At 42.3% G+C, this 8540-nt stretch overlaps 1 pseudogene; it reads right to left on the bottom strand.

Moving 5' to 3' along the window:
- Nucleotides 1-290: 290 nt before the first annotated feature.
- On the bottom strand, nucleotides 291-4342 carry LOC136503103 (uncharacterized; annotated as a pseudogene).
- Between the last annotated feature and the right edge of the window lie 4198 nt (nucleotides 4343-8540).

The raw sequence follows: 8540 nt of genomic DNA, 5'->3' as shown, positions 1-8540 counted from the left end.
TAAACTCTTTTGTTTTACCATATAAATATTTAACATAGTGTAAATAATAATCACAATTTCTACCATGCAAAAATGTACTTCTTAATTAAAATCATTAAAATTAATGCTTTTCGATAGGAAATTAGTTTTCACATCTTATTAACGTTGATCATTTGGTTTTTAATCGCACATTCTCCACAGGAAATCTACCATCAAGCAAAAAATTCATTTACACCGTAGAAAATATGAAAAACATGACACAAAAATCTGAAGTCATAATTATTACACAATAGGTCTAACACATCACCATATCAAGTGGAAATAGCAACGAACTTCTTCTTGACATATGTCCCTTGGTTATGATCGCGCCGTAACCATGTAGTGTCCTCATCATTTAGCAGGACGCTTGGGTCGCTGTTCAATGTGAAGTGTGGAATTCTATCATTCTTTTCATAATCTTCTAGCATGTCAGACCTGTCCTTGATTCCCATGATGTTTCTTTTGTCTGAAAGAACTATGTGGCACTTTGGCTTATTGTCTGAGATGTTGTTGTTTTTCCCTTTCTTCGGTTTGGTGGACATGTCCTTCACATAGAATACCTGATTCACATCCTTAGCTAAGACGAATGGTTCATCTCTGTACCCAAGATTGTTGAGGTCCATTGTTGTCATTCCGTACTGATGGTCAACTGTTACCCCACCTCCGGTCACCCTCACCCATTGGCACCAAAACAAAGGGACCTTAAAATAAGGTCAATAGTCTAGTTCCTATATCTCATCTATGTGGCCATAATATGTTTCCTTATTCCCATTTATGTTCGTGGCATCTATGCGGACACCACTATTTTGGTTGGTGCTCTTTTTATCTTGGGCTATCGTGTAAAATGTATTACCATTTATCTCGTACCCTTTGAATGTCAGGATATGCCAAGATGGTTCCCTAGACAACAAGTACAATTGCTCATCTAGACTCTCATCACACTGACATCATTTCTGCAACCAACCACCAAAAGTTTCCATGTGCCGATGCATAATCCTGGTTTCAGGCCTCCCCGGGAATTCGCCACGTACAATGTCCTCGTGTACCTCGATATACAAATCCACCAAGGAGGAGTTTTGCAAAACTATGTAGTGTGCTTTACGGAAATAATCATCCTCCTTGCCAATATATGCTTTCTTCCCTAGTGTCCCCTTTCCACTTAGTCTCCCCTCATGCCATGATTCAGGAACACCAATCGGGTCGAGGTCACGAATAAAATCAACACAGAACTCAATGACCTCCTCTGTTCCGTAGCCTTTGGCGATGCTTCCTTCTTGCTAAGTAGGGTTGTGAGCATATTTCTTTAGGACTCCCATGAATCTATTAAAGGGGAACATGTTGTGTAGGAACATAGGACCAAGAATACTAATCTCTTTGATCAAGTGAACTAGGAGGTGCATCATAATATTAAAGAAGGATGGTGGGAACACCAACTCAAAGCTAACAAGACATTGGACCACATCATTCTGTAGCTTTGCTAGATGCGCTGGATTGATTGCCTTCTAAGAAATTGCATTGAGGAATGCACATAGTTTCATGGTGGCTAATTATACATTTGGAGGTAGAATCCCTCTCAATGCAATCGGAAGCAATTGCGTCATAAGCACGTGGCAGTCATAAGACTTTAAGTTTAGGAATTTCTTCTCTGCCACATTTATTATCCCCTTTACATTCGAGGAGAAGCCAGATGGAACCTCTTGATGCTATTTAGGCATTCAAACATGCTTTCCTTCTCTTCTTTGCTAAGAGTGTAGTAGGTAGGACTTAAGTACTAGCGTCCATCATCTACCTTCCCTAGATGCAGGTTCTCTCATTCTTTCATATATTGTAGGTCCTATCTTGCTTCTAGTGTGTCCTTAGACTTCCCATACACACCCATGAAGCCTAGCAGGTTCACATAAAGATTCTTCGTTAGGTGCATCATGTCGATCGCGCTGCGGACCTCTAGGACTTGCCAGTAGGGTAGCTCCCAAAATATGGACTTCTTCTTCCACATGTGTGCGTGTCTGTTAGCATCATTTAGAACAGGTGGGCTGCCAGGTCCCTTTCCAAACACTACATGTACATCCTTGACCATATTGAATACATCCTCACCACTACGGTTGTTAGGCTTTGTTTGGCGCTCTACCTTACCTTTAAAATGCTTGCCGCTCCTTCTTAGGGCATGATTCAATGGAAGAAATTGATGTTGGCCCATGTACACGATCTTTCGATTTTTTTTTAAAATATACCTTCCATGTCATGAAAATAGTGCGTGCATGCATTATATCCCTTGTTTGATTGTCCTAAAAGATTACTAAGAGCAAGCCAATCATTGATTGTTACGAACAACAATGCTTGCAGGTCAAAGTGTTTCTGTTTGTACTCATCCCACATACGTACGTCTATGCTGCTCCACAAAAGTAGAAGTTCCTCAACTAATGGCCTCAGGTACACATCAATCTCGTTTCTAGGTTGCTTCAGGCCTTGGATGAGCACTTGCATCATAATGAACTTTTGCTTCATGCACAGCCATGGAGGAAGGTTGTAGATACATAGAGTAATAGGCCAAGTGCTATGACTGCTGCTCTGCTCCCTGAAAGAATTCATGCCATCCGTACTTAAAGCAAACCTTAAGTTTCTTGCATCATCTGCAAACTTTGGGAATTCTCTATTGATTGCTCATCACTGGGACCCATTAGCGGGGTGTCTCAACATATTGTCTACCTTACGGTCTTCTTTGTGCAATCGCAGTAACTTTGCATGCTCTTTGTTTCTAAACAAACATTTCAAGCATGGTATTATAGGAGCATACCACATCACCTTGGCAGGGATTCTCTTCCTGGGACGTTCACCATCGCCCTCAACATCACCAGGGTCATCTCGCCTTATCTTATACTACAATGCATGGCATACCGAGCATGCATCCAAACTCTCGTACGCACCGTGGTAGAGGATGCAGTCATTAGGACATGCATGTATCTTCTGGATTTCTAATCCCAGAGGGTAGACGACCTGTTTTGTTGTGTATGTAGTGGCGGGCAATTCGTTTGCCTTTAGAAGCATCTTCTTTGTGATAGTCAGTAACTCTCCAAATTCCTTATCGGATACACCATTCCATGCCTTCCATTACAACAATTCAAGTGTGGCACCCAACTTATTTTGCCCCTCTTCGCAAGTCGGGTATAGCAATTTCTTGTGATCCTCTAGCATATGCTCGAACTTGATCTTCTAATTTTCACTTTTGCATTCTCTCTATGCATCATGGATGGTCTGACCAAGATCATCAGTGAGCTCATCTTTTGTCGCTACCTCTTCTTCAGCTTTCCCCATTATAGTATCATCAAAGGCACCGTATTCAGTAAAACCATGAATAATAATGTTGTCAGCATCCCCTTGTTCTTCTTCTTCATCTTCTTCCATTATAACACCTCTTTCTCCATGTTTAGTCCAACAAATATAGTTTGGCATGAAACCCGATGTAAACAGGTGTTCGTGTAGGATCCTTGAGCAAGAATAATCCTTCTCATTCTTACATAGAACACATGGACAACACATGAAACCATTCTGCGTGTTTGCCTTGGCCACATTTATGAATTCTTGCACGCCCCTAATGAACTCTGGGGAGCGGCGGTCCGTGTTGTACATCCATTGCCGGTTCATCTACATTACATGACGTACACCACATCAAAAACTTGTAATAACACATATTATATAACATGTATGATTAGTAGTTAATTAAAAGATCAAAAATATCCATCAATCAACATGATTAATTAATATCCTATACCACACAGTTGTTTCACGTACTCTCGAATATTAATTTATTAAAGCCTTGATACAATGTAGACAATCCATAATAGCACTAAACAAACAAAACCTACAATGCACTTCAGCAGAATAAGGATTTTGTGACCAATTCCAACTAAAACAGACAGACCATTCTTCTGCCGGTTCACTGCCTCATCATACAAAGGTGCACTCTCATCAGTCACCTCAGTCACCTTTGCAAGAGATTTTTGAACGTGCTCAACATACTCTTCCTCCTAGTACCAACCGTCACATGATCTAGTGCCATTCCACTGAAATTACAACAACAAATCAAGAACTTTAATCAAAATCATCACGAAAAATGCCTACAAAGCATAACAAAACATGACAAAAAATTACTCACTTCGCGATCTGAACATGTGTAGAAGATGCGCCCTTGGTTGGGACCCTTCTTCTTCACCCTGTACTCCCTCACAATCTTCTGCCCATACTTGCTGCACGCAATGAGAGGGAGGTCCAGCCTCAGTCGCTTAGGGACCCCATGCGAGGCCGAGGACCCAGAAGCAGTCACCATCTATGACTCTCTATACTCATTTTCATCTGTCGACATAGAATTTTCTTCTCATGCCGAGGACACACGAGCAAGCCGGAAGGGTCCGCTTGATGGAGCTGGACATCCGCTTAGCTTCAGCATAGGGATGGTCGATCCTGCGCAATTCTCCTGAGACATATCAGTTAATTTGACCCTGTAATTGACAAGGAGAGAAAGTTTATCAGTAATTTTGGGCAGAACATGCCGGTGTTGCCAGATAGTCCTGAATGTGCAGCTCTGAGAGCCGATATGAAAGGAGATCGACTAAATAGCCGATTACAACATATTTATAAGAATAAATCGGTTAAAGTTCATGGAGTTATGTAAGAAGAATCGGTTATCATTTAGGATGAATATCATTCTTTAAACAAATATTGGTCAATGGCAAAAAGATATTAACAATAATTAGTTCATGCTGAGCCAATGACTGCAAGTAACTGAACCTATTTTTTTTATAAAAGAAATAGTTCATCATCATTCAACTATTTAATAGAGATAAATCTAATGAACATATTAGATCTCATCTATCGCTATGACCAGTGGGGCATGAGGCAGAATCATGCAGGCCGTAGAAACAACAATAGACTCGACGACCCTAACTTATTACTAATATCAGTTGGGCATGAGGCAAAATCATGCAGGCCGTAATACAATAATAAGATCATGGGGCTAACATATTTTTCATCCTATCACTACTTCAACGATCTTGTGATGCGAACTATTAGTGAAAGCGCTCGATATCGGCTAAAACAACCGATTCAGGCATAACGCAAAGTTAAGGTCATGCCCTCTCAGGAATAGATCTACCAACTAATGACCCCCACTCCACAGTGCTAACAGTGGGGTATGAGGCAGAATCACACAGACCGTGATAACGGGCCATGGAACAGTTTTCGCTAGCTAATAGATCTACTCAAGATCAAACATGCCTTAACCGCACGCTATGCACGATCAAGATTGACGTAAAACAGTCGATAAAACATAACTCATCATTTAAAGTGCAGATTAAATCAGTTTAGATTAACAAACAATGGGTTAACAAAGATATAAGGCCAATCTAGATCAATCCCAATCGGGCGAAGTGATATTGCTATAATTAAATAAACAATAGAAGCAATAAGCAATATAGGTAACTTAATGAAGCTATCCGAAGGAATGCCACCGTTAGATAGAGTCGATAACTTGACCTTAATCTAGTTCGAGCAGTGGAGGTCGACCGGATTGATGCAGCCGTACTTGAACTAGACAAGAGTCGATAACTAACTCATACCAGAGTCGTAGTGGAGGTCGATCGGATTGATGTAGCTATATGAACAGAGGTATAAGCCATAACGATACTTACAGACAAGCAGTGGAGGTCGACCAGATCGATGCAGCCGTACTTGCTGAAGAACTCACCGAGATCTACTCTACTCCTACTCCTAAGGGGTGGTTAGAGCCAAAAAAGTAAATAACTTGTATTGGATTTATTGTGTGTCTTTTGCAATAACCGGGCTTTGATATTTATACCCAGGACCTGCGCACGACTCCTGTCTAAGCATGACTCATCACAATTTTTGACCCTAGAGAAAACATTCCTAATTTAAGATAACTTGGACTCTAATCTTTCCCTTTTTGTAGAGTCCAGCATGTCTCATCCTGGCGCTGATCATAGCCTTTGTTGTTATCTGCTGGCGCTATCTGAAGAAAGCCGATTCCAGTTTTGCATTCAAATCAGCTGGTGTCGATCCGCACACAATTGATTCCTTGATGACATGGTCTTAGGAGCTTTCAAGTCCCTATGACTCTTCTTCTAAATTTTGGTATAAACACATGCCCCCAATTTTGGGATAAAAGTAATTTTATCCCAAAATTCTCGCATCTGTATCCCCGATAGGTCTATAGTCAAAGGCATAGAATCTTGATCTGGGGTCTACCATTTGTCGTCACTTATGTCAGCTTATGAGCCCATACTTCAAAACTTTTTATGAGAGCATCATTGCTTCATAGGCACTTGGATTCATCTTTCTAGGCCAGCTATAAAATGTCTATTCGACCCTGGCGAGAGCAACTCAAGAATTCAGCCATGTTTCTCTTCTATCTACCCCCTCGAGTGCTTCCAACTCCACCAGAACCTCCATGGTCTATCTTTTTGCTAAGAAGATCTTGAGTGATTAGAAGAATTCTTGTGCATAGGGTAATTGTGTCGCCCATTCTAGCACCTTGTCGAGCAAGAGGATCAGTTATTGCGGCTGGAAGAAGTCTTGTGATATCACTTGTGTCTTCTCACCATGCTCGCAGAGCTGTTCTAGTGTTTGCAAGGGCTAAAATGTGTGGACACATTTCCCTTGTTTGTTCCACCAAACGCCCACCGGGAAAGCCACAGGCTTCTTTTCCACAGTTTCCTAGTCACCGAGAAATCAGCTGGCCATCTATTAGGTGGGCGGCATTTCCCCTTCTCCTGGCACAATTTTATCGAAGGGCCGACGCGACTTGGTTCACGATGACCTTCGACCTTGTGGGGACCCGGACTCCCTTCGATCCAAAGAAGCCTTGGTGAGTCGATATTTGGTCAACGTAAGTTCTCCCATGATATTTTGTAACCTAGGGAAGCAATAAGTCCAAATCTGTTATTTCTTCGTCATCTGTCCCCTAAACTTCTAGAGTGTTGATCTGTTTCTGTGTCTGATTTCAATTTCACACCTCCAGGGAAACCTATCTCCTCTCCTTCCTGGGCTATATATACGGGCCACGGCTGGGGATTAGAAAACAACCCACTTTGTTTCAAACCTTCTGCATCCTTAGTATAGTTCCTGCTTTTTCGTAGGTTTGAGATCATGGAGAACAGCAAGAGGTCTGCTGAGGAGGCTCTCGATGAATCTGCATCATTGCGCTAGTGCATCCATCGTCAAGAGGGTGCACCTCGCGATGCTCCTGTCGTTCTAGAGCAGAGGGCTAACTCTACATAGCCTTTGGGGTCATCCTTAGCACCAATTTGTCGCTAGCTCTCCCGCTATCCAAGGAGGCCGAGAGATGACGATGACCTGATCGCTTCCATTGATCGGACCAACAAGAAACTTGCTGACTGCCTCTCTATTGCGGAATTAGCTCTGGCCATAGTTCAGGGCCGATCACCCCCTGAGGCCAACCCGGTGTGGGAGAGGCTGGCCAAGGCTAAAGCCAGAATCGCTGGTGAGCCATTTACCATAATTTTCTATTTCTTCTTAACTTTTGCCTCTAGGATCCTGATCACCTCTTCCGTAAATCTTTTAGATCTATTGGCTTAGCTAGAAAGCCTTCATTTAGCTACGGACCATGCGGCGGGATTCATCAATGCCAGGGGAGCCGTTCCGGTGGTTCACTTGCACGACATCCTAAACCGCGTCAGAGAAGTCGCTCTTCATGGCGTTTGTCATGGTGCTGCCATGGCGTTGGCTGCTACACAAGTTCACTCTGGCCATGATCTTCGGCTTCTTTCCCGTGGAGCTCTAGCCACTGGATACCCTGGAAATTATGAGCGCCTAGTCGAGGATTTCTTCGACGCTGCCAACTCTGTAGCCCTGACCTCCTAGGCCGATGATATAGTAAACAAAGTGTTTTCTAGTCTGCAGCTTGTATTAAGTGATATCAGGAAACAATTCCCTTGTCTCCAATGATTTTCCTTTTACTTCATGCATCACTTTGTCCATGTTTGCCTCGCTCCTGCGGGCGATACACATCGTACCCGCTTTTGCCACTCTGGGTTTATCTTTGCACTAGATGTGATACCCTTCTGGTGTCGGCTATTAGAGCTGACAGCCGAGCAAATTAATTGTCAAGTATTAATCCAAACGTTAGGGTAATATTCCTTTAAATATTCCCCATTTGATTGCTCTACCGAATCCTTCTTCTCCTTTTAGTGTTTCCAAAATATAAGTATTACCCAGCGCACAATGCTTGATCCAATAAGGTCCTTCCCAATTAGGTGACCACTTTACCGGATTTGTTGTCCTTTGACCCGATCGACAATTTTACTCTCCAGACCAAATCTCTCTCAGAGAATTGCTCATTCTTGACCTTTTAATTGTAATATTTTGCAATCCTTGGTTTATGGGCTTCAATGTTTTTCAAGAGCACGCAGCCGAAGGCAACTCAGGTCTTCTAAGTCATTCATCACAAAATTCTTGTAGACTTCGATTGATAAATCGCTCTGCAACATAAC

Source organism: Miscanthus floridulus, chromosome 14 (assembly GCF_019320115.1).
Source record: "Miscanthus floridulus cultivar M001 chromosome 14, ASM1932011v1, whole genome shotgun sequence".
In the NCBI taxonomy this organism is placed as follows: domain Eukaryota; kingdom Viridiplantae; phylum Streptophyta; class Magnoliopsida; order Poales; family Poaceae; genus Miscanthus; species Miscanthus floridulus.
The sequence above is the reverse complement of the archived record's forward strand: the minus strand, read 5'-3'. Positions and strand labels throughout refer to the sequence as shown.